The 24,645-nt window shown below is 46.9% G+C and overlaps 1 protein-coding gene across 1 annotated transcript in view; it reads right to left on the bottom strand.

Moving 5' to 3' along the window:
* CFAP221 (cilia and flagella associated protein 221) overlaps positions 1–24,645 on the bottom strand; it is a 988,124-nt gene that overhangs the window by 607,878 nt on the left and 355,601 nt on the right. The window lies entirely within an intron of this gene.

The raw sequence follows: 24,645 nt of genomic DNA, 5'->3' as shown, positions 1-24,645 counted from the left end.
AGTGATTAATGGAGGAGTTAATTTTATCACTGATAATATTCTGGGTTAGGTTTAGGATGGTTGCGAGGTGTTCAGCGATGGGTATCCCTAGGTATTTAACAGATAAAGTACACCATCCGATATCAAAAAGAGGCATGCTCGCTAATGTACATTAATTTGTATGGGGCAAATTTCTGATTTCTCATAGTTTAATTTATATCCGGGGACACCGGCAAATTGGTCTATAGTAGACGAACAAGTTACTTACCAACTGGTAACGTTCTTTCGATTGGATGTTCCTCCAACGTATTCCTCATCTTAGATGTATTCCATCCAGCTTTGCTGCTCTTAGGAAATTTTTTCGGCCGAGGGTGCCGTGCGTCGATGTCAGCGAGTCGATGGTCCCTCGAAGGCCTCCGTCGAGGGTGACGTCATCGGGTGTATAAGTGGCACGTGCAGCGCCCGTTGGCTTCAGTTCTGTTTTTCCTCCTTTTTCTGCCTGTGATCTTGTACGGCGTAGATTGTGCCGGCAGACAGGTATCAGCCTTGCGAGATTTGAGATGGCATTAATCCGGAAAAATCTACAGAGGGGTAGGTTGGGAGGGAGATAAGGAATATGTTGGAGGAACATCCAATCGAAAGAACGTTACCAGTTCGTAAGTAACTTGTTCTTCGAGTGGATTGTGTCCTCCAACGTATTCCTCATCTTAGATAGACTCCCAAAGCAGTGTTTTGCATACTTTCTCTGGAGGAGGGGTCAGATATTTTCCCCACCAATGCTTTTAGATGGCAGAATAAAGCACTGCTTTTCCAAAAGTCAGCTCCCTAAACTGGGAAGCATCCAGGGTATAGAATTTTGAGAAGGTGTGAAGTGAAGACCAAGTTGCTGCTTCGCAAATGGACCTTATTGGGACACCTCTTTGAAGGGCCGTGGAAGAGGCGATGCCTCTGGTGGAATGAGCCCTTAACCCTTTTGGTGGGTCTTTTTCTGCTAGTCTGTAGCATTCTGAAATGCAAAGTACGATCCAGCGTGAAATTGTCTGTTTTGTTACCGATTGACCGAGTTTCCTTCCTGTGTAGCCTATAAACAACTGGTTGTCCACTCTAAGCCTAGAAAGTCTAGAGATGTAAAAGCTTAAAGCTCTTTTTGGATCCAGTCTGTGTAATCTTTCTTCCTCCTTAGAAGGATGAGGTGGAGGATAGAATGAGGGTAAAACAATTTTCTGACTTAAATGAAAATCAGATATTACTTTTGGTAAAAATGATGGTTTAACCCTCAATACAACTCTGTCCTTATGGAACACAGTATAGGGTGGCCCAGAAGACAGTGCCTGCAATTCACTCACTCTTCTTGCTGATGTTAGAGCAACTAAAAGAGCTGTTTTCCACGTTAGTAATCTTAATGGACACGTGTGCATAGGCTCAAAAGGGGCACACATTAAGAATTTTAGGACTAAATTTAGAGCCCAAATCGGTACTTGAAATGGGTGAGGAGGAAACACATTAGTGAGATCTTTTAAGAATTGTGTTATCAAAGGAATTTTGAAGTAGGAGCATTCTTCCGATGAGCGCTTGAAAATGGAAAGCGCCGCAAGGTAACCTTTTATTGTTCCGATATTCAGACCGCTATGTGCTAGGGTCAGGGTCAGACCGCTATGTGCTAGGGAAGGAAAGATAGTACTTCCGGAATAGAACATAGAAAAGGATCAACATTCTTTTCCCTGTACCAGTTGCAAAACTTTTTCCAACTGCAACGGTAGAGACACTTTGTTGCTGGCTTTGCCGAAAGCAACACCTCCATAACATCATCTGGAAGGTTGCAATCTGTATCTCAGCCTTTCAGATACCAAGCATGAAGGTTGAGTGTTCTGACCTCTGGGTGGAGAACCTGACCTTCCATTTGAGAGAGATGGTTCTCTCTCTGAGGAAGACGTACTGGAGGACAGATGGACATATCTAGAAGGTCCGGATACCACGTTCTCCTGGCCCAATCCGGGGCAATTAGGATCATGCGGTTCCCGAAGCGTCTCAGCCTCCTGATGACCTGAGGAATGACGGGAATCGGAGGGAACGCGTACAATAGTGGGAAATTCCACTCCACCATGAACGTGTCCCCCAGGGGTCCTCTCAGGGGAAATTCCCTTGAGCAATACCTTTCGCATTTTCGGTTGGTACTGGTTGCGTATAGGTCTACCTGGGAGGTTCCCCAAAGGGCGAAGATCTCTTGAATGACTTCCTGAGCTAGTTCCCATTCGTGGGACACCATGCTCTGCCTGCTCAGAGCATCTGCCGTCATATTATCTTCCCCGGCTAGATTAATTCCTGTTAAAGCGATTTCTTCCTTAATCGCCCAATACCAGAGCTGCATTGCCTCTCCGCACAGGGGTAGTGACCCCACACCTCCTCTTTTGTTTAGGTAGTGTATGGCCACTGTGTTGTCCGTCATTATCAGGACATTCTTTCCCCAGACAGATGGCAGGAAGGCCTTCAGCGCTAGTCTGATTGCCCTCAGCTCTAAAAGGTTGATATGTAGTTTGGACTCCGATGGAGACCAACGACCATTGATTGTCAAATCGTTGGCATGAGCTCCCCACCCCAGGATTGAGGCGTGCATCACTACTGTGATCTCCGGCCATGGTTGCCAAAAAGGTTCTCCTTTTAGGATGTCCTCTGTACAGGTCCACCATAGAAGGTCTTGTCTGACCTTGTTCGGAATCTGAAGAAGATCCGTCATTTGACCCGAGAACTGGGACCACTGAGTCTTTAGAGCCCATTGAAGGGATCTCAACCTCAAGCGTGCCTCTGGCACCAGGAAGATGTAAACCTTAAAAAGTCGTAAGCCTGGAGATTTTGGGCATTTTGGATTTTGGAAACCATTTGAAGAATGTCTTGAGCCCTCGTCTTGGGAGGCGAGCTCTTTCCCAAGGATGTGTCTAGTACAGCTCCTATGTACTGAAGCTGCTGGGAAGGTGTCATTTATGACTTCTTGAAATTGAGGGAGAAGCCCAGTTTGTGGAGGAAGTGGCAGGTGACTTTCAGATGATCCAGTGCTTGTTTGACAGAACGCGCTCTGATCAACCAATCGTGCAGGTAGGGGTAGACATGAATCCCCCCCTCTCCTGAGGTGCGCTGCCACCACTACCATTATCTTGGTGAAGACCCTCGGGGAAGAGGTCAATCCAAATGGCAGGACTCGAAACTGATAGTGTGAGTCGCCAACTACGAACCTCAGGTATTTTCTGTGTTTGAGATGAATCGGCACATGAAAATAAGCATCCTGGAGGTCCAATGACACCAACCAGTCCTGAAGTTAAAGGGCCTGAAGGATCTGAGAAAGGGTAACCATCTTGAATTTGTCCTTCCTGAGGAACTTGTTCAAGTTTCTTAAGTCCAAGATGGGTCTCAGTCCTCCGTCCTTTTTGGGGATCAAAAAATACGGGGAGTACCATCCCTTGTTCCTCTCCGCTGAAGGTACTGGTTCTATGGCACCTTTCTCCAGCAGGGTTAGAACTTCCTGCTGTAGGAGCGGGTTTGAAGATTTCAACGGGTGTCTCCCTGGTGGATTGCTTTGAGGTTGCTTTAGAAAAGGAAGGCAGTAGCCTTGGGCTATTATTTCTAGAGCCAAAACATCTGAAGTAATGGCTCGCCATTCTTGCAGCTGCTGTGACAGCCTGCCTCCAACAGGTGTTTTATGGTGCAAGTCCTCAAAGTGGTTTTGTGGCGGATGTTGCAGCCGCTGCTGGCAGAGAGGCTGCAGCTGGAGCTGGCTTAGCACGTTTTCCTCATCCACTGCGAGTGACCTTTCTTTGGCCCCTTTGACTGGCCATTCCTCTCGCACTTCCATATGAGGTGTAATAACGATAGGATCGTCCCCTCCATGATTGCCCTTGGGCACGAAAAGGCTGAGGTTGCCTAATAGCAGCTCCTAAAGATTTGGCCGCTGCTTTTGAGGTCTGCAACCTCTCAAGGCTCTCGTCAGCCTTGTTGGCAAAAAGGTGAGACCCATCAAAAGGCATGTTCAGAAGGCGGTTCTGTATGTCCGGTGCAAAACCCGACTTGCGTAACCACGCAAAGCTGCGCATTACCGTGCTAGTGCCCATGGACCTGCTTACACTATCCGCAGTGTCCAACCCAGATTGAAGGGATTCCTGCATGGCTTCCTTTCCATCTAGGAAATCTTCCCTTTCTTCCCCTTCTGGTATGTGCTCCGCCGCCATTGCGATGCACTCCCACAGAGTGTATGACAATTTTGCCAAGGCACATGTGGAGTTGGCAGATTTTAAACCCATGCTCTCGGCTGAAAATACCTTCCGTGCCCAATCATTCACACGCTTATCGTCCCTGTCTGGAGGGATAGACGGGTACGCAAGTTTGTTGGAAGCTGTGGCTGCCTGTATGACCAGACTCTCGGGAGTTGGATTTTTTGACAGATAGCCGGGGTCGCTACTGGCTGGGCGGTATTTTGATGCAAGGGACTTATTTACCGGAGAAATAGAATCCGGAGTTTCCCAATTCTTGGCCACCCTGTTTTGTAAGGCTACATGAAAAGGTAGTACTGGGTCTTCAGTGGGACCATGGTACAATATGTCTGTTAAATCATCTTGGACGAATTGGGCTGGTGGTCTAGCCCATCCCAAGTAATCTACCACCTTGGTCATTAACTGATGGTAAAATGGACTAGCATGCTCTCCTGGATCTGGTCTACCAAAGCCATTCTCAGGAGAAGTGTCAATGCCACTTGCATTATGTAAAGACTCCACCAAATCCCTCATTCTGCTTTCCTCTGAGATCAAGCATTCTGGGACATTTGGGGTGCCATATTCCAATCCAAAAGGTACATTTTCCTCATCGGATCTCTCGTGTTCCTCAAAAATTGAGATCAAGGATTGAGGAGGAGGAAGAGGTGTAGTACCAGACTCTGAAGAAATTATATGTTTTGTAACTTTCTCCTTCTCTTTTTCTGGTTTCCCTGGCTTGTCTGGAGCCTTTGGCGCCGAGGGTTTTGGCGTCGACGTCGATAAAGGTGTTGACGGCGTCGATGACATAGTGGTCGTCGACAGGGTCTGCTTCGAGGGCGTCGAGGCAGTCTTTGACGATTTTCCCTTCGAGGTGTGATAGGTCTCGGACGGCGTCGGTGACATCGAGCGGTCGACTCGACTCGAGGGTTGATCGCTCTGCGTCCTGTAAGGTTCCCTATCCTTCCTTTTACGATCACTCGGGCTCAAGGGCACGCGAGTGTCGGAGCGATGGCGCTCCCGGCCGGCTTCCGAAGAAGGCGCGGACCGAGGCTTCGCCTTCTCAAACACCTCCATCATTTTGACCCTGAATGCTTCCCACTCTTCGGTAGACAAATGTTTCGTGGGGCATTTCATCCTTTTCGGGACTCATCTGACAACGAGGTGGAGGGAGACCTGTGGCGTCGCTTCTTGGATTTTTTTGACAAAGACGACGAGCGATGAGAATCGCTTCGGGATCTAGATCGATGCCTTTCACGTCGAGGAGATTTCTCCTCATGGGGTCTCGACTCGACGCTAGAGGCTTTTTGATCCTTCTGACCTACCTGTAGCTTTCCTCTCCTTTCTCGCAAGGCCTTCCCCGTCATCCCCTGACACTTCGAATAGGCCTCCATGTCGTGGCCTTCACCGAGGCACCACAAACACTCGCAGTGCGGGTCCTTGATCGACATTTTTGAGCCTCACGACTTGCATTTCTTGAAACCCGATCTCGGGGTCGTGGTCGGCGTCGATGACCAGGACATATTTCTTATTATATTATATTTCTTCACAGAACTCGAGGCGCGCCGAATGTCCGAAGCAACGTAACTGCGGAAAACAGAACTGAGGCCAACGGGCACCGCGTGTGCTACTTATACACCCGATGACGTCACCCTCGACAGAGGCCTTCGAAGGACCATCGACTCGACGACATTGATGCACGGTGCCCATTGCCGAAAAAATTTCCGTAGAGCAGCAAAGCTGGATGGAATACATCTAAGATGAGGAATACGTTGAAGGACACAATCCACTCGAAATAAGTGCTGGGTGGCAAGAGTTGGGATTTGATAAATAAAGAAGAAAATCATCCCCATAAGCAGTGAACTTAAAAGTAAAATCTTCAATCATTATACCTTCAAGGCTATCATTGACGGAAATACTTTAGAGTAAAGGTTCTAAAGCTAAAACATCAAGGAGTGGGCATAGTGGACAACTCTGTCTAGTGCCTTGTGAGATGGGGAAAGCTTTAGTGAAGGTGTTATTAATAAAATTATGGTTAGGGGAGAGGACTATAGAAGTGACACTAATTTCATAAAGGTAGGGCTGAACCCGTGCCATATGAGGGATTGAAAAAAGAAAAGCCCAAGAGACTCTATAAAAAGCTTTTTCAGCATTTGAGTAAGGAGGAAAAGAGGATCATTAGAATTGCGCGCATAAATAAAAGTGTTGAAGGGGGCGTGGCTACAGGGCATGCGATAAGACATGCTTCCAGTAGTGCTATGCTGATCTGGAATGATTTGAACGTGAAACTATGCATAAAGCTTACCATAAGCTTTGAATTCTGAAGTGCACATGCATGAATGTGTACAGAATGCAGACAGCCTGAATTGGGAGTGAAGGGCACTGTGCTTCGTGTGCAACGTGAGTAAAAGGACATTGCTGGAGCTCTCCGACTGCAGAGACAAAATGGCGACGTGCCGGAGACAAAGAGATGAACTGAAGAGATAAGCAACAGGAGCTGAATCACTGTTTACAATTGAGGTTGGAGCATGCTGTAACATTGAAAGCGGTTGGAGCTTACAGAATATAGTGAGGATGCTCCAGGGCTGCGCGCTGTGTTTAGAACTGGGGGCCCGAGCGCCATAAAGCAGATTAGGGGGCAGTCGGTCGTGTGGAGGAGGAGTGCTGCCGGAGAAGTGTGGAAGGTTGAACGCAAGAGGAGCAGTTTAAGGATTGAGCGTTCTGCCCAAAACGTGAACCGAAAGCAGGCTTGCTAACCCCGGTTCGGACACAATAAATAAAGGAGCACCGTAATGGCGGTGAACAAACACACAGCTGTTGTAGTATCGGCATGCCCCAGGGGCATTACCTATGAAGCAATAACGTATAGAGACATGATGGACACGGCACTTGCAACTAAAGGGGGGCGAAAGTTCCAATTGGAACACTGGAAGCGCGACTAGTGAACACTATACCGTTGCCAGTTGTTGAGATAGCACTGGTAGGACCTTCTATGCTACGCAGCTGTTCGGACACTGGAACAAAGGAGCAAGGACACACCGCGGAACATGCAGGCGATTGTACAAATCAAGCCCGCACTCATTGTAAGGAAGAAGGATGTCAGAGAAAGTTACGTGAAACCTGGCGATGGCAAGCATCAAACAGCCACACCAAAAGACGGATGAGGACAGGTGGGCCAAAAATTTTGACATTCATGAGCAGTGTGTAGTGAGGACAAAATGCACATACAGAGTGTTATTCTTTGCCTGTAGCAGCTATAATTGCCGACCTTCAGGGAACGAGTGGAATGGACACACAGCTGTTGGGAGCATAACCGCAGAGACCACGTACTCCCTCACGGCGTGCGAGACTCTGGGTGGGACTGGTGGTATTCAACCCAAACCGACAGCTGGACACACAAGAGAGGCACGGCAGCCCACACAAGGAAGAGCTGTACTGAAGAGTTGGACCATAAACGCAATCCAACCCTCCTTGTACCTGCGCTGCCCAGATTGGTGCAGATTTGGCTCCGACAGGCCACAGAGAAATGAGACCAGGGCACTATCGGGTGGGCATCCAGTGAGAGATCCACGTGCTAACAAGAGGAACTGTAAAATATGCAGCAAGATAAAAGGCAGAGGAAGAAGCAAGACAGCGAATACAGAAGTATTGCCACGGGACGTTGGAGAGTTCAGGCAAAGGGCCAAAAGCGGAGGCAGTAATAGGAGTAGTACAAGAGGGTGAAACTGACAGATAGCTTCCACCTCAAGGAGGCATCAGGAGCACCTGAAGGTAAAAAAATAACGCCTCGGAACCAAACGAGGCCTGGGAGGTGGGGTGCACACAGTGGAAGGTACGGAGAATCCGACAGAGGCGTCCCAAGTCGATACGCTGAAACACACTAACAGTGTACTGCATCACTTATAGTGAAGGGAAGGACCGTGGAACGCAAGGGAGCAACAATGGCATCTGAGCCGAATAAGATCAAGGGGAAACAATCATCAATGGATATTTTTGCTAAACCAGCACAAACAGAAGTTGTGAAAACAATGGGGCAGGAAGCTCAGAGTACAGAAGCCCCCGGACGGAATGATCAACAGATCCTGGAGGCCATTGCAGAGCTGAAGACATCCCTGGAATTCAAAATTGACGCAGTCAGTATTAAGGGTAATCTCCTTAGACAGGATGTTAGAGCATTAGCAGAGTGCACAGGTGTGCTGGAAAAAGAGGTCAATGCTAACATGAGCAACTGCGCCTCCAATTCCATGGAAGTTTCCAAGCTTCAACAACAGGTTCGGAATTTAGAGAATGGAGTGGAAGAGGCATAAGCGCGAGCACGCAGGAACGTATGAATTGTTGGGCTCCCTGAGGGTGAGGAAGGCTCAGACCCAACTAATTTCATCGAGAATACGTTGCTGCAGGAGATAGGTGCAGAGTCACTCACCCAGGGATTCACGATTGAAAGAGCACATAGGGCTCTGTCAAGAAGACCACCACCCGGGGCCCAACCTCGACTGGTTATTGCTAAGATATTGAACTACAGGGACAGGGAGAGGATCCTGGAACATTTCTGGAAAGGGGGAACGATAAGCAGAGCATCAGCGACCATCATGGCGTAACAGGATTACACTTTTTTGGTACAGAAGCAGAGATTGAACTATGTGACGATCAAAAGTAGGCTGCGGGCTGCTAATCGTAAATAAATGCTGTTATACCCGGCAAAGATGAAGGTCTTATGCAAGGAGGGAGCTGTCTTTTTTTTCGAGACCCCAGACAATGTGACTAATTGTATGGTGTTAGGGAGAATTCCCATAAATGGTTGATTTCCCTTACCTACGGAGTCCCTCAGTAGCTTTGCTGGATTTCTAGGATACATATTTTTCACCTGGTAAGAGTGTGAGCATTTTTTACCACTCTTACATGTGTTTTGATATGTGTGTTTCTACTTTTTATGTGATCTTTGGCACTGGCCAGGGCACCATATTTTTCATGTGTGTTACCCAGCACCTTCAGTGCAGTGACACAGGGTTGTCTTTTAGACTTCCCACCGACTGCATTTTCTGGGGCGGACTACAGTCCCCCAGAAAAGGGTAAAGTTGCCATTTACTTTACCTTAGTCACTTTAAACCACAGACCCAGTGCATCCCATCTTCCGTGGCATATTGGAAAGGGTTAATTCTTATCCCTTTTTGTCTGTGCCCCTTGGGGCATTGTTTTGCTCCCTTTACATTAAGACTTGGCTGGTGGCAGCGGTACCTACCCTTACTTTTCTACTGCGATTATCTTATATAAACGTGGTCATGTTTTAGGCTATTATATTAGCCTCAAACATAAACCCACTTGATCAAATACATTTTATTTTGGCTCCGGCCGGGTTTATTCGACATTTCTTTTTGTTAGTCTTTCTTGTGTTTTACTCTCCACGCCAAACCAGGTTTAGTCCCTTTGTTCATCACCTTTTCGTGGGCTTCCACACAGAAGCCCTCCTTTAGGCGCCTGAGAGTCTGTGTAGGCAAGATGTGAGGGAGGGGTTTTAGGACCCCTGCCATGGGTTCCCTTGGTAACCCAAGTCGCACTCTTGTCTGATTGGCTAAGGGGACTGGCCTTGCCAGGCCAGCCAGCCTGCTGTGTGATTGACAGCCAGGCTGTATGAATGGGGGAAAACTGCATAAAAAGCAGGTCTCTGGGACTGGAAGAGCAGAGTCGCCACTGGAACGAAAGAACTAACGAGTAACTGGAAGAACAGGACCCCTAAAACGACTGGACCACCCGGTGAAGCCCTGCTGCAGGTCCGAATCTCCAGAATCTAACGACAGAGAAGATCCTCCAGGAAACTACTTCCCTTGAGCTGGTGGGACCAACCAGTTCACCCAAACTGCAAGCCAGGACCTATCCTCTGGTCGAATTTGCTGTACAGAGCTACAGTGGGCCGGATAGCCAGGAAGGTCGGAGCCTGGTTGGGTTTTAAGGAGGACACCTTTTATTTGTTACCTTGCTCTGCTGCTGGTTTCTTCCCTGGGTAGTGCAGGACCCTCCAGTCTTCCTACTTCTGATCAGTCCGACAGTCGCTTCAGGAACCATGAGCCTGCAGTAACTACCAGGAACGTCTGCCTCAGCTACAGCACATTCTCCGTTTTAAGGTACTGTGCAAATCCGGTTGTGCGTTTCGTTCAGCCGCGGTGAAATCGTTTGAAATCTTTCTCCAATCTGAGGGCTTGTCCTTCTATTTTCTTGTAACTAACTATTCTACCAACCAACCTCGTCCGGACACCGTGCCAAGAACTTCACTGCGAACTACCCTGAACTGTATTATCTTGAGCAAAATACTTTTGAACCATTGACTTGCCCTGAGTACTTACCTGTTGGTGTGGATTCATTTCTGTTAACTTTCATCTTTCCCTCCCTTTTAAATTGCTGGAGTGTCATTTTGCTCCAACTTCATTTTGTGAGCTTAACTTGTCTGGAATTTAAGGGAAGTGGTGTGGTGTATTAAGAGTGTGATTTTTAGACTGCTTATAATAGTGTAATGTTAAACAACTGAAGAGTGACATAAATGTATATTCTTTTACTTGAAAAACATGAGTCAATGTTTGCCTGAATCATAGTAATTGCTGTCCTTTGTGTAACTATTTGATACTACTCACTTACTCTTGAGATAAGTCTGGCTGTTCTGCTACTGCTAGCACTTTAACTGTGTAGTACAGGCTTATACCAAAGGTGAAGTTGTACTGTCACTTCTAGTCTTAATTGTGTGTGGTGTTCCCAAAGGGTACTGCATATAATTCTGCCTAACAGATGGATGGATGCATTGAACATCCCGTCGGAGGCAGATGACCCAGCAAAGAAACGAAGTGATAAGTGAACCTGCGTTGCCTGCATAATGTATAGTTCAACAGTTCAGAGACTATTGTGCAGAGTAGCAAGCGATTAGCGACATGCTGGAGCACCAGTGTTGTCTAGATACAGACAACGCCAGAAGTACGCTATCACCCCCATTAGAGTAGGTCACTTGGGTACTAGTAGGTTAGTATCCACCTGCTGCGCCCAGAGTACCAGCAGTAGAGCCGACATTGGAGCGAGATGCGGGAGTGCCTAAGCTCTGGATATGAAGCTGGGCAAATGTTGGGGAGAGAGAAGAGGGGTTTTGGATAGTTATGGGGGAGTTGGTCTACAGTCAAACACTACTGGAAGAGGGGGGTGGGGGAAATGGGAGGAAAACAAGACAAGTTTAAGAAAAATGGATGAACTCAAGATAGCAACCTGGAATGTCAGGGGGTTGAATAGTTACATCAAGAGGAATAGAGACATGGCATTTTAAAAATGCCAAAAAATAGGTATAGCCCTACTGCAGGAGATGCATTTGACCAAAGACAGACAAGAGACCTTGGCACGAAAATGGGGGGAGGTGACCCTGGGCTCTACATATTCAGCATACGCCAAAGGATTGTTAATATTGGTGGCGCTGACGGTCCCGTCAAAGTGCTACAGACCTATCCAGATGAGGAAGGCAGGATGGTTATATTGCAGGGAATGGTGGGAAATGTGCGTTATTAACACATATGCTCCGAATCATAATACAGCAGCATATTTCTGATCCTTGTATGCCAAGATAAGCCCGTACAGAGATGGGGTGTTAATATGGGGTGGAGATTTTAACTGTACGCTGAACTAATTGTTAGACAGATCACATGGGAAATTTGTTCACCCAACCCGTGCAGCGAAGGCCTTGAATACACTGCTACACACCTTTAAGTTGGAAGACGTGGGGAGAACAATGCATCGGCAGGACCGTGTGTACTCTCACTATAATACCCCTACAAATCTCTACACAAGGTTAGATTATATTATGGTGGGTGGTGAATTGTTTGGGGAGTTTGTAGGTGCGGAATATAAAGCAAGGGTCCTCTCAGACCATGCTCCTCTGGTTGTCACATGGCAAGCTCCACCCCAGCCCCCCTGAGGGACAGGATTCCAACCTGGAGATACAGGCTTTCGGGAACATCTAAGGAAGGAAGTGAACGAATATTTTTGACATAACACAGCTAGTGTCAATTCAGCTGGTACACTGTGGGAGGCTTTCAAAGTAGTGGTGAGGGGCGTGGCCATGTCACAATCTAAATGATTGCAAGATGGTGTTTTATGGGAATTACGAGGGGTGGAAGACAGGCTAGAGAACATAGCACGAACAGGACACGGGTCCCTAGCAGAAGCACAGGAAGTGGAGCAATTACAACAAGAATGTCGGTAACACTGGGACAGATTGAGCAATTTAAGCTACAGGGGGTATACTGAGAGACAACACGCAGAAGGAGACACGCCAGGGTGATTGTTAGCCTGGCTCTATAAAAGTGAGAATAAGCGAGAACCCATTAGAGCAGTAGCGGGGAACAATAGAGAACTGCATGAGTCGCAGGAGGGAGTAAATAAGTGCTTTTACTAATATTACAAGCAATTATATGAGGAAACCTTTGGGTGGGATGTAGCTGAGATACAGGAAGCACTGTCTGAGATTAGACTAGGTTAAGCTCAGCATGGAAGAACGAGACAAATTGGAGATTCCCATTACGGTAGAGGAGTTGGAGTACGTAATTAAAGAGTTGCTGACGGGCAAAGCACCAGGGGCAGACGGGCTCCCCAGCGAATTTTATGAAGAATATACGACTGATATCCTAAAACCACTGTTGGAAATGCTCAATGTATCACTGGAAATGGGCAGATTGCCCAGATCCTTAAGAGAATTGTTGTTAGTCCCCCTCTTGAAACCAAATAAGCCAGATACAGATTGTGGCCCCTTTCGCTATTGAACCAAGATGGGAAGATACTTACAGCAGTGATGGCACTCAGAATCAGGCCGCTGATAGCCAAGCGTATACATTCAGACCAGACAGGATACGTCCAACAGAGGAATATTACCAATAATTTGTGTAGATTGCATCATGTGATAGATTGCACTCAAGGTGATACGCAATAGTTCTTGGAGGCATCACCAGATGCAGTCAAGGCATTTAATTCGGTCAGATGGCCTTGGCTACTGGCGGTATAGGACTGTGTAAAGACTGGAGGGGGTGTCTGTACTCTTCCTCCCTATATGGTAGAGGAGATGCACAGAGGACCCCAGCCAAGATTCTCTATTGTTGGTAGCAATGGACAAACAATCGAGGTCTAGCTTCCCAGAAGGTGATGCAGGCTGGTTCGTAAGTACAGTGTAGTCCCCAAGCACCCACAAAGGAATGTGCACACACTGTATTAGTGAAAACACAGTCTTTATATAATTAAGGTTCAAGGTTAACTTTGTGCTCAGTTAATTTACAATAGCAAATATATCCAGTTCTAAGTGGTATCAAAATTATTATCAGATTTTATTAAAGTGCATCAACTGCACTCTGGTCAAATGTCACACAAATCAATTAATAAAGGCAACCAAAAATAGACATAGGAGGAACAGCGGTTGGTTAGAACAATTGGCAGAATAGTACTTTAGCTACTAAGTCACAAATCGGTATGAGGATCCCCCCACCTGGGCAACCTGCAAATAAAGATACACTACAAGCCCAGTCCATATATTGGCCAATTAGTCTTATTTCCTTCTAAAATGTTTCTACCACCCCAATGTACCTGGAATAGCAGAGTTCCTCGAGGAGGCGTCGATGGATCCTTCTTGAGTGACTCCCTTTAAGGCAGGAGCCACGGATTGCCGATGGGCCTTTAAGAAGGAGAACTTGGCGTTGATGATCCTCGATTAAAGGTTTGATGGCGTTGAGGCACAGGTTCGGTCCTGGCAGTGCTTGTCGACGATGGATCGAGGACGTCCTGCAAAGATGAGGTGTGCGTGGCCCCTCAGGGTCGATAGTTCGGGACCGCAAAGAGGCTATGAAGAACTTTGGCCAAGCAAGGGCGTTGAGTCGTCCGGCATCTCTGCGGTCTTCGGGTGGCACCAACACACCAGCAGATTCTTCTCGGTGCGTCGGCAGCCTCAACCTTCTCCAGCGGGACAAAGCAGTCAGCGGTGCTGGCGAGAGATTCCTTGGATTCAAATGTCTTAATCAATGGAGCATTGCGGTTCTGGTCGTCGACGGCACAGCATCAATCGGTCCCCGCTTCTGGGCAACACTGCTTCGACGGGCTCCCAGCGGTTATAGCAAACCTGCGAACCCTGGTCGACGACGGCGGACGGAATGTCCAGTGCTTCTCTTCGTTCTCCTCAGCGGTCCCCGTCTCCGGTCGGCAGCCTGTCGAGGGTCTGACTTCCAGGGTGCTACGGCGAAGGCAAGCGGTGCTCGGGAACAGGGCGCCTAACCAAGTCCTCTCTTGGATCAGTCCTCGATTAACTCGACAGCTTTCAGATCGGGCTGAAGCAAATGCAGCAGCAAATCTTCCTCCAGCTGGGCTTCAAGGATAAGCTTCAAGTATCAACTTCTGCTTCTGAACGAATTCTAGCAGTGAGAGGCCCCCAGATACACTGTTTTGTCTCTCATTCATTCTACTGGGTCACACTCAGGCACCCAATCACTCAGAAGGGCATTCTGGCAGCCAATCAGGCATACAGTGCATTCAGGCCATATTCCTCCCTCTCAGACACTCACAACAAGTAATGTGTATTGGGACAAGTACCCAGCCATTCAGCACTACGTACTGCATTCATACCAGTTTTGGGCAGAGCTGTCTCAGTCATGGTGTTTCATACCAGAAACCAGACATCCACAACAAGAAGTGCATATTGGTCACACACTCCATTTACCCAGGTCCCACCCACAGGGTGTACACACAACATACAGTCATTGGGAAGGCTCGAGCCAATCTGGCCTGGACTTCCCCACAATACCATATATGGATCTTCCCACCCAACAGCCACTCAAGGGGAAGGGACAGAGCCAGGGCTTCCCAGGTCTTTGGGAAAACAAGGTAACCGGCAATAGAAAGCAAGATGCCACAGGGGCCATCTTGTTTCCTATCAGGAATCAACTGATTCCAATGGGAGGGCCTGGGTATCCCCAAAATGGAGGATACTCGGAGCACCTGCCAAATTCAGCATGGAGCTGCCACCAGCCCATATCCTGCTCTGTGGGCCACACACAGGTGCCCAAAAACATACACTAGGGGCACATGGTTTTACCCCCACCCATGGGTGCCATAATGGTATTCCATGGGTCTGCACACCAAACCAAAAATAATAAGCGCTGCACTTCCAGGAGTCCTGCATTGACTCCTGGGCAGAAAACAATACAGAACACAAATGAAAGAGGACTACAGGACAAGGACAGGGAGGTCCTGTCCCTCCAATGAATTTCCAGCATCACAGACCAACGTATATTAAACGGGTGAGACTGCTGTACAGTGAACGAGTGGCTTGGGTTAAGACGGGTACGACAATTTCAGAACAATGGCAGTTAATTAAAGGTACAAGGCAGGGGTGTCCACGGTCTCCGATGCTATTTATATTGGCGCTGGAGTTGGAGCCGCTGGCCCTCTACCTGCGAGATAAGTATGGGGAGGCTGGGATAGAGACGCTGGGAGGACGACATTTGATATCATTGTACGCAGATGATATGCTACTCTACTTGCAACACCCAAAGACAAACTTGCAATTTATTTTAGACGTGAGAGCGCTACGCAGCCTTATTGGGCATAACCATTAACCGGCAAAAGTCGAGTCTGTTTCCGTTAGGGGAATACATCGGGAATTGGATACGTTTTGCTATTTGGGAGTGAACATTTACCATGATCCTCAGGTAGAGCATACACAGAACACTGTAAAAGCACTGACCGGGATTAAAAAGCCCATATCCTTTTGGGCAAGAGTACCATTATCTATGATGGGACGGGCGGCGCTGCTGAAAGTGGTGGTACTCCCGAGACTCCTTCACTTCTTCACAAATGTCCTGTTTGCAATACAGAGATCGTTTTTCAATAAACTGCACAGCAGATGTAGGGACTTCCTGTGGGGTAACTCAAGATGTAGGGTGGCCCTTTCGAAACTCCTGAATGCGTTCGACCTAGGAGGGCTAAAGCTACCCAATTTCGAGGTGTATTCTGTTACTAGCCAGTTGCAATTTGTAGCCTAACAGATGAACAAACACACGAGTCATGACTGGTACAGAAAACAACGGCGCAGATTTACCTGAAAGAAATTATATGGATGATGAACTCTCGCACAGTCCGCTTACCCAGGTTGATGAGATTAAGGTGTGTAATGAGGTGTAGAGCCTGTCAATTGATGAGAAGTCACACCATATTCCCCGCAGATTCCGCTGGTAGCATTAGAGGGAATGAGTGACCAATTGAGTTTAAATATCAGAAAATACTGGGGCCCTAATGGAGTCGTGACGGTTGGAGACTTGGTTAAGCAGGGGGTGCCTAAAGAATTTGGGGACTTAATGGAGGAAAATGGAGTGCACCCAGGTCAGCACCTGACACACTGTCTACTGCAGATTCTCCAGAGCAGATGGCCAGGGACTGACGCCCCGTTGCAGCCAGATGAAACGATTCAGTCATTTTATGATGTGTCAAAGGGAGGGCATGAAGTCTCAAGGATATACGAGTTATTAATGTCCAGAGTGGGGATGGAGTTGGAACATACGAGACAACAATGGGAGGCAGATCTGAAGAGACCAGTGTCGGACGCAATGTGGAATAGAGCTATGGTGTACCACAAGAAGGTGTCTAGGAACACATTAGGCTCCAGCAGATACAACTTTACATAAACCACAGAGTATTTAACCCCAAACAGAATAGCAAAGTCTGGCCAGGCAGTGATACAAACTTGCCCAAAATGTGGGGAGGTGGATGCAGATTAGATTCACATGTTCTGGGCCTGTATAGAGATTGGCAGATTTTAGGAAGAGGTGGCCCAAACATTAGCAAAAGCAGATATCACCTTAGATACTGGATCCCCCGCCTGGCTTGTTTACTAGGGGGAGTTACGAGACCCAAGAGAGACAAACATGTGAGTAAGCTGAAAGCTCTAGCATATATATTCGCGAAACGCTGGATAGCGATGCAATGGAAGGCACAGACGAGACCTCTAGTACAGGTATGGTGGAAGGACCTGCTAAAGTGGGCGAATGCAGAAACTGTCATGGCAAGAAGCAGTGGATAGGACCTCGGACCAGGGAGAGAGAGGGGTGGAAGCATGAAGACAGTTGAATGAGGATTTGGTCACTTCCACGATAGAAGTTGGAGCATCGGAGCAAAGTCCTGTACAGTAAAATACAGACACCAGAGTTGCTAGGTGAATGAACAATGATGTGGTGGAATTATGTGATATCAAGTAGGTCTGGGTAGGGGTGGGGGATTTGGAGGGCATTAGGGGACAAACAGACGATGATGGTAATGTGACATGGTGCACAATGTGAGACAGTGGGCCTCATTCCGAGGTTGGTGGTAGTCATGGCGCTATTTGCGCCATGACTGCCACCAATAACGGGTCTGGAACCGGTCTAGTTCAATGGGAACTTACCGGTGTAGTCTGACCTTTGCGGGATCAGTAAGTCCCCATTGAAAATCCCATTCCCCATTCCCATTTGAGCCCATATAGGGCTCAATGGGAATGGGGAGGGAGCAAATAACGGGCTGGCGTATGTCAAGCCTGTTATTTGCGCCCTGGTCCCTTAACAGGTCCCGTCCATAACGCCAGGTCAGACCAGGCGTTAAAGGAGGGACCCACCAAGGGACCTGGTAGTAGGGCGGTAAGGGATTACCGGTAGAGGTCTCCTTACCGGTGCCCAGTAGAGGAGGACTCGGCACCTGGACTCTCCCTGAGGGACGTTATGGCGCCATAGCAGACTCCCGCACATCGATGGAGCAGAAGATGGACAGAATCAGCCTGGACGTGTCCCTCCTCCGACACGACCTGCAGAAATTGTCAGCACCAACGGGCGAGGCGGAGCAGCTTATTTCCAACATGGAGGATGGACTGCACGCAGTGCAACAACAGCTTCAAGGGGTCACCGCCAAACTCAAAACTCTGGAAGCCAGAGTCGAAGAAGGAGAGGGAAGGTCCAGGCACAACAACATTCGGATCTTAGGTATTCCCGAGAAAGCCGAAGGCCCCTGCATGGAGCACTTTCTGGAGCAGTGGCTGATGGACCTGTTCGACCAGCAATCCTTCTCTAAATTATTTTCTATAGAGAGGGCACACCAAATGCCCACGGGTAGTCCAGTGCTCGGTGCTCCCCCGCGAGCGGTGATAGCAAGGCTACTGAACTATCGGGATCGAGACACGCTGCTGCACCTTGCACGAACCAAAGGCTCGATCACCTTTAACGGACCAAATATAGCCTTTTTCCCGGATTACACGCGGGAGGTCCAGAAAGCACGACAATCCTTTGATAAACTTAAAAGAGAGTCAAATACGGCCGCCTCTTCCCGGCACAGCTGAAAATCTATCACAAGGGCACAACGGTCCACTTCAGCGACCCAAGAGAGGCCTGGCGCTGGGCAGAGCAGCATATCAAGGGAGACTGGTCGGCACCTCGAGCCAACAGAGACAGAAATCCCAGGCCACCGGCACAACACCCACCGGAGCCGGACCGACCACCCTCACCGAACCAACTGGTGGAAGCCGGGGACTGATTCTGGCGGGCCCCCCGTGGGGGGGGGGGGGAGAAAAATCGACCCCACACGTGGGTCTGAGACCGAACTGATACCACGGACTAGGCCGAGTGGTGCCACGAACAGTTGTAAGTCGTTTATGTTGTTAATATTGTGGCTATCGGTGGCGTATCTCCATCGCACCTGGGATAAGACTACCGGGGGGCCCCCCCTAATTTCTTTAGTATTAATTTAAACGGGGGTTCGTAAGGTTGACGCTCCACTCTTTTTGAGAGTCAACGATGTTGGGGCTACAGGTGTTGGGGTGGAGTATGGGGAGGTAGTGGGAAGGGAAAGTTATAGGGAGTTTTTTTGTTATCCTGGGAGCAACGCGTTACCGCAAACTCCAGGGTTTGTTTAGGTTCATGGGAAGATGAGGCCACAGATGGTCCAGACAATACAATACCATTGATCCTGGGCAGACACTGCAATACACCAACACTGACGGGGACACCCTCCTCGTGAATCACCCGCCCAATCTCTTATCCCGATTATCGGATGGCATTCATACAACCCCAGTCGAGCCAGACTGAACCCTCCAAATCTTTGAAGGTACTCACCTGGAACGTGAATGGGATGGGCTCCGCGATCAAAAGGCGTCTGATTAAGCAACTACTTAGCAGACACTCTCCCGACGTGGCCCTGCTATCCGAAACGCACCTTGCGGGATCAAACTGTGCCCACTTCCAACGCACGAATTACAGGGTGGCCTTCCATGCGGGTTACACAATGGTATCCAGGGGCACCCTCATTCTTGTACACAAGCGCATTTCCTTTGCTATTCAGAGTCTGGAACAGGACCCCTAGGGGCCGCTATGTGCTGATTCTGGAAAATACCAGCCGGATAGGCTGTTTCTGGGGGGAGATTTTAATGATGTCATGTGCAATACCACAGACCGTACTCACCTTAGACACCGCAACCCAGATACCCCTGCGAAACTGTATAACTTTGCTTCTGCTTTGGGTTTGGGTGATGTATGGCTAAAGTTACACCCGGACACCAGGGGGTACTCCTTTCACTCGGGAGCCCAAGGCTCCCTTTCCAGGATCGACTATCTTTTTGTCCCACACACAGATCTTTACAGAGCACGAGCGGCCGACTTCCTTCCCCGGGGCATTTCAGACCACTCACCCCTACTTGTGGAAATTCACACACAGGGCCCCCCCCCCTAGAACTTGGAGATTGAACAATTACTATCTGGGCTTCCTCGAGCTAGTTGAACACCTTTCGGAAGTCTCCACTGAATACTTTGAGCTTAATGATAACGGAGAACAGGACCCAGTGGTAGTATGGGAGGCCTATAAGAAAGTCCTGTGGGGCGCCATAATCTCCTGGGTGGCAAATAGGAGGTGGGTGAGACTCCAAGGAGGCGGGTGAGACTCCAAGACATAGCAGCAGCGGCGGAGGGCGAACTGGCCCGACGTGAGAGCGAACACATTCTTGACCCATCCCCACAGACCCAGCTCTCCCTTAAACGAGCCACTGAGCGGCTCCGAAACCTCTTATTGGATAATGCTAAACAAGCCCATTGGGACTCTCGAGTCAGAATCTATGAACATGGGGACAAAGCCGGCAGAATGCTAGCTTGGCTGGAGAAAAGGGATGAGGGACAACAGTGCGTTCGTGAGATTGTCACCTTAAGGGGTGAAAAGTGCACATCGGACGCCGAGATAGCCGAGGCCTTCGTCCAATTCTATGAAACACTCTACCGGGCCCCGACCCTGCAGCTGGACGTAACTCTCCTTAGTGACATACCACTCCCAACTCTCTCAGTACAGCAAAGGGTGAGTCCTGACTAAGCCCTCTCGGAGACCGAGGTGGCTGAAGCACTAGCGCAACTGCAAACCGGGAAGACACCGGGCCCGAATGGGTTCCCAGCTGAAACTTGGCGGATGCTGGGGGGGGGGGGGCAATATTAGATCTTCCCTCCACAAAATGTTTTTGACAGCCCGGGAACTGGGCACCCTCCCGCAAGACCTCTGTAAGGCCACCATTGTGTTCATCCCTAAACCTGATAAGCCCCAGGACCAGTGCACCTCCTAAAGGCCAATCTCGCTAATCATTGGCAAGGCTAAGATCCGTGCCAGTAGAGTTCGAGAAGTTTAGGAGATAGTAGGGATGAAAAAGAAATATAAAAATCTATAGGAAAACCAGCTGGTCCCGGGGCGTTACTGATTTTAAGATCTAAAATAGCTTTTTGTATTTCCTGAAACAAAATCAGGTTATTGAGGAATGAATTAAAGGTTTATTGAATGTTAGGTTATCTTTTTATTAGAGTTTAGATATTTAAGAATATTATCGTTAAGAATTGATCTGCCGAGTAAATGTGGAAGTAAAACTGAACAAATGCATCATTCATTTTTTTTGCGAATTAGAAACTCTTAATATTTTGTTGATTAACTACTGAAGTCACGACATTTATTTCCTTTTTAGGTAAGCGGCTAATAATTTACCCGATTTATGGGATCCGCCATAAAACGTAGCTTTGGATCTTCATAAAGAGGAACAGGCTTTATTCGTGCTATAATTGTTGCATGTATGCTTTTTGCAAGAGGGATTTGAAGGATTCCTCTGTGGGATTGTTGAAGTACGCCTGTTCTAATCACTTGATGGAGCAAATAATTTTGTTTTTTTCTTAAAGGATTTGTAGCATATAATTAATCCACAAAGTGTGGCTTTAAAGGCATCCCAATTGTTATGTATAGATGTATCAAGGTGATTATTAAGGGTAAAGAATTCATTAATAAAGGTATTTGTTTGTTGGATAAACTCTGGGTCATTAGTAAAAAGGAATTGAATCTCCATCTGGATGAATGGAAAGGCAAGGAGTCCCACCCCAGGACAGTAAGAACAGGGGCATGGTCAGAAATAATTATGGGGGCAAATTGAGAATGAAGGATGTTGGGTGCAAGAGGGGAGTTAATAAATATATGATCTATTCTTGAAAATTATTTGTGTGGGGGAAGAAAAAGGTATATTGTTTCGCCTCAGGGTGGCAGAAGCGCCAAGTATCAACAAGGGCAAGATCTTCTGTAAAATTGAGGAATTGTTTGTGTGATTTTGAATTAATGAATTTGGATTCATATTTATGGTCTAGGGTAAAATCACAAATTTGGTTGCAGTCTCCGCAGATAATGAGGCGAGTAGAATTTTTGCTTAAAATAGTGTGTTTTAAATGGTTCCCAAAAATTGGGTCATGAGTATTGGGGCCGTAGATATTAAGAATTGTGACCGATACCTTGTTGATAATGGAATCAGGAATAGACCATCGTCCAGAGGAATCATGTTGCTCATCAATTAACTGAAAGGATCTTTTATTTATGTATAAGGATACTAACTCCACCTTTCTTATCAGCAGCAGGTGCAAAAAAGGCATGCTTGACCCAAAGTTTAATTATTTAATTATTTTCTTCCAGTGAATCTAGCTGTGTTCCCTGAATACAAGCGATGTCAAGGTGACCTTTTCCTAGATAACTAAGGACTCTGTCTTTAAATAGGGTTAAGCCCATTAACATTCCAAGATAAAACTTTAATACTCATAGCTATAAGGAGTTATATGGAAATAGCAATGATAAAGTGAAATATAAAGAATAAGGTAGTACCGATTTGGGGTCAGTTTGTATACAATGGTAGTTAGCCCCTCTGATATAACGATATATTCCATATTATACAGATGAGGAGGGTAAGGAAAACACATGAGGAAAGGTAACAACCAGAGCAAACAAACATTTAATTCTAAAAATGATAACAATCGTACAAGAGAACAAAGAAATTAGTGATCCTCAATTTGTAATGCAAATCAAACTGGAATCTGTTAGGAGCTGCCGTAGGAGGCAGCAAGACGGCACACATTGCATCAATGAGGCGGACATAGTTAAATATACATCTATAGCAAGATTGGGTTAATTAGTAAGAAGTAAATAAGAAAAATATCTGGGCAAAAATAAACCAGGATTAGTGGAGGAAGGAATTAAACCTTTCATGAAGTTGGAGCAATTTCTAACCCAGCATGTTTAATCCGGGACCTGGATGTATCCCTTTGTTTATCAAGATTGTCGAACACATTTATTTTATTTTATTTTAGTATTTGTAGAGCGCACTACAGCCCAGAGGCAACGAGGCGCTATAAGGTGATTTAAAGAAGGCTTGCTTGAGGGTTACAATAAGCGGCCCCAGAAGGTATCCTTAAGTAGATTCAATTAGCTCCAGTTACATGGCAGATGGACTTCGTTCAGATCTGTTCCTGGAGTGGTAAAGATCATCAGATTTTAATTTTTGCTGGTTCAGTAGAAGGTGGGCAAAATGACAGGGTTGATTGGAATAATTATGATCTTTGGAGGCCAATGCACAGGGCATGGTGTCCATAACAGAAGATTGAAGGGATTGCACCAAATCTTATACCTTTTTAGGGTTCAAATATTCGTATGTAATGCCTCCTGGAGGAGTAATCAGCATTCTTGCTGGTTCAATCAAACTACATTTAAGATCCTGTTTTTTCAGTGTCTTAAGTCCAGGAATCTTTTTCTTTTATCTTGCATGGATTTGGAAAGGTCAGATGGAATAAATATCTTGTTTCCTTGAAAAGGTGAGAGGTGAAATTGTTGTTGCTGTCAGGAGAATTAGTCCAGTTGGTTGATGTTGTAATAAACCAGCAATTAAGGGCCTGGGTGAGTTATTATGCGAGGTAAATCGAGCTTTCATTCTGTGAGCGCATTGAAATTCAAGATGAGGCATGAAGGTAACATTTTAAATTGTATGGAAGCCATTCAGTGAGGAATTTAATGGGGTCATTTAGTTCGACATTTCCTGGGAAACCGTATATTCTTATATTATCCCTCCTGTTTCTGTCTTCGAGGTTTGCTACTTCCACTTCTAAGTGTTGGATTTTGCTTTGCATTTGTTCAAAACCTTCCATTTTGTCTTCAGTGAAAGAAACATGCTCCTCAACCTCTGTCAATCTGGAATTAATAGTTTGCATATAATTTTTGAATGTATTCAAAGCATCTTGAATAGCCAAGGTCCTTGTATCTAATACAGAGATGGAGTTCTGGATGGATGATAGTTCTTTAAGTATCTTTTCCATACCATTGTTGATGGAAGATAAGTCTGCAGAAGTATTGCCTGAATTTTGGGTAGCCATTAGAACTATAATGGTCAAAATAGCATAAAACGATTAGAGAGTTTAAACTTATGAATGCTTATATGGTGTATTATCTACTATTTCCACAAGATGTCAGTCAGGAGAGGCCTGTATTATGAACTGAAGCTCTGGACTCAAGTAAACGTGATGCAGATTTATCACCTTGGAGGAGGTGGCGCAGCTGCTTCACTCACAAGCGGATGGCATTATCAGTTCACCTGACACTCATTGGCATACCCCTCTGCCTGTTAACGCTGGGTTCGCCGCTTCATATCAGCTGATAAGTTCTAGGTAGCGATAGTGCTAATTCTCAACCCATGTTGTGGCAACTTACTTCATGAAGAGCGGTAAAGCCCCATGGCGCCTACCTCATATGAGCACCAGAGATAATGTGCGTTTGCAAGGCATAAATGACTCTGCTAGATGTCTACAGCATATTCCACGGCAATATGCGAGTAAAACTCCTAGTTAAATTAGGATAAGACCATTTAACATGCACTCTGTGAGCTCATTAACTATGCAGCCATCTTATTTGGTCGCCGACCACACGCCTCCATGGTGGCCATTTTGTTGGTTTACTTTTTTACACTTATTTTTAATGGCCGCCATGGAAAGGGAAAATTGACTTTTGTTTTTCCTTCCCCGGCAGCCATTTTTTTAAAATGTATTTTTCCTGTTCCAAAACGCCAGAGCATTTCAGAACAGAAAGAAAACAAATGCTT

This window comes from Ambystoma mexicanum, chromosome 9, assembly GCF_040938575.1.
Source record: "Ambystoma mexicanum isolate Mex_15411 chromosome 9, UKY_AmexF1_1, whole genome shotgun sequence".
NCBI lineage: Eukaryota > Metazoa > Chordata > Amphibia > Caudata > Ambystomatidae > Ambystoma > Ambystoma mexicanum.
The sequence above is the reverse complement of the archived record's forward strand: the minus strand, read 5'-3'. Positions and strand labels throughout refer to the sequence as shown.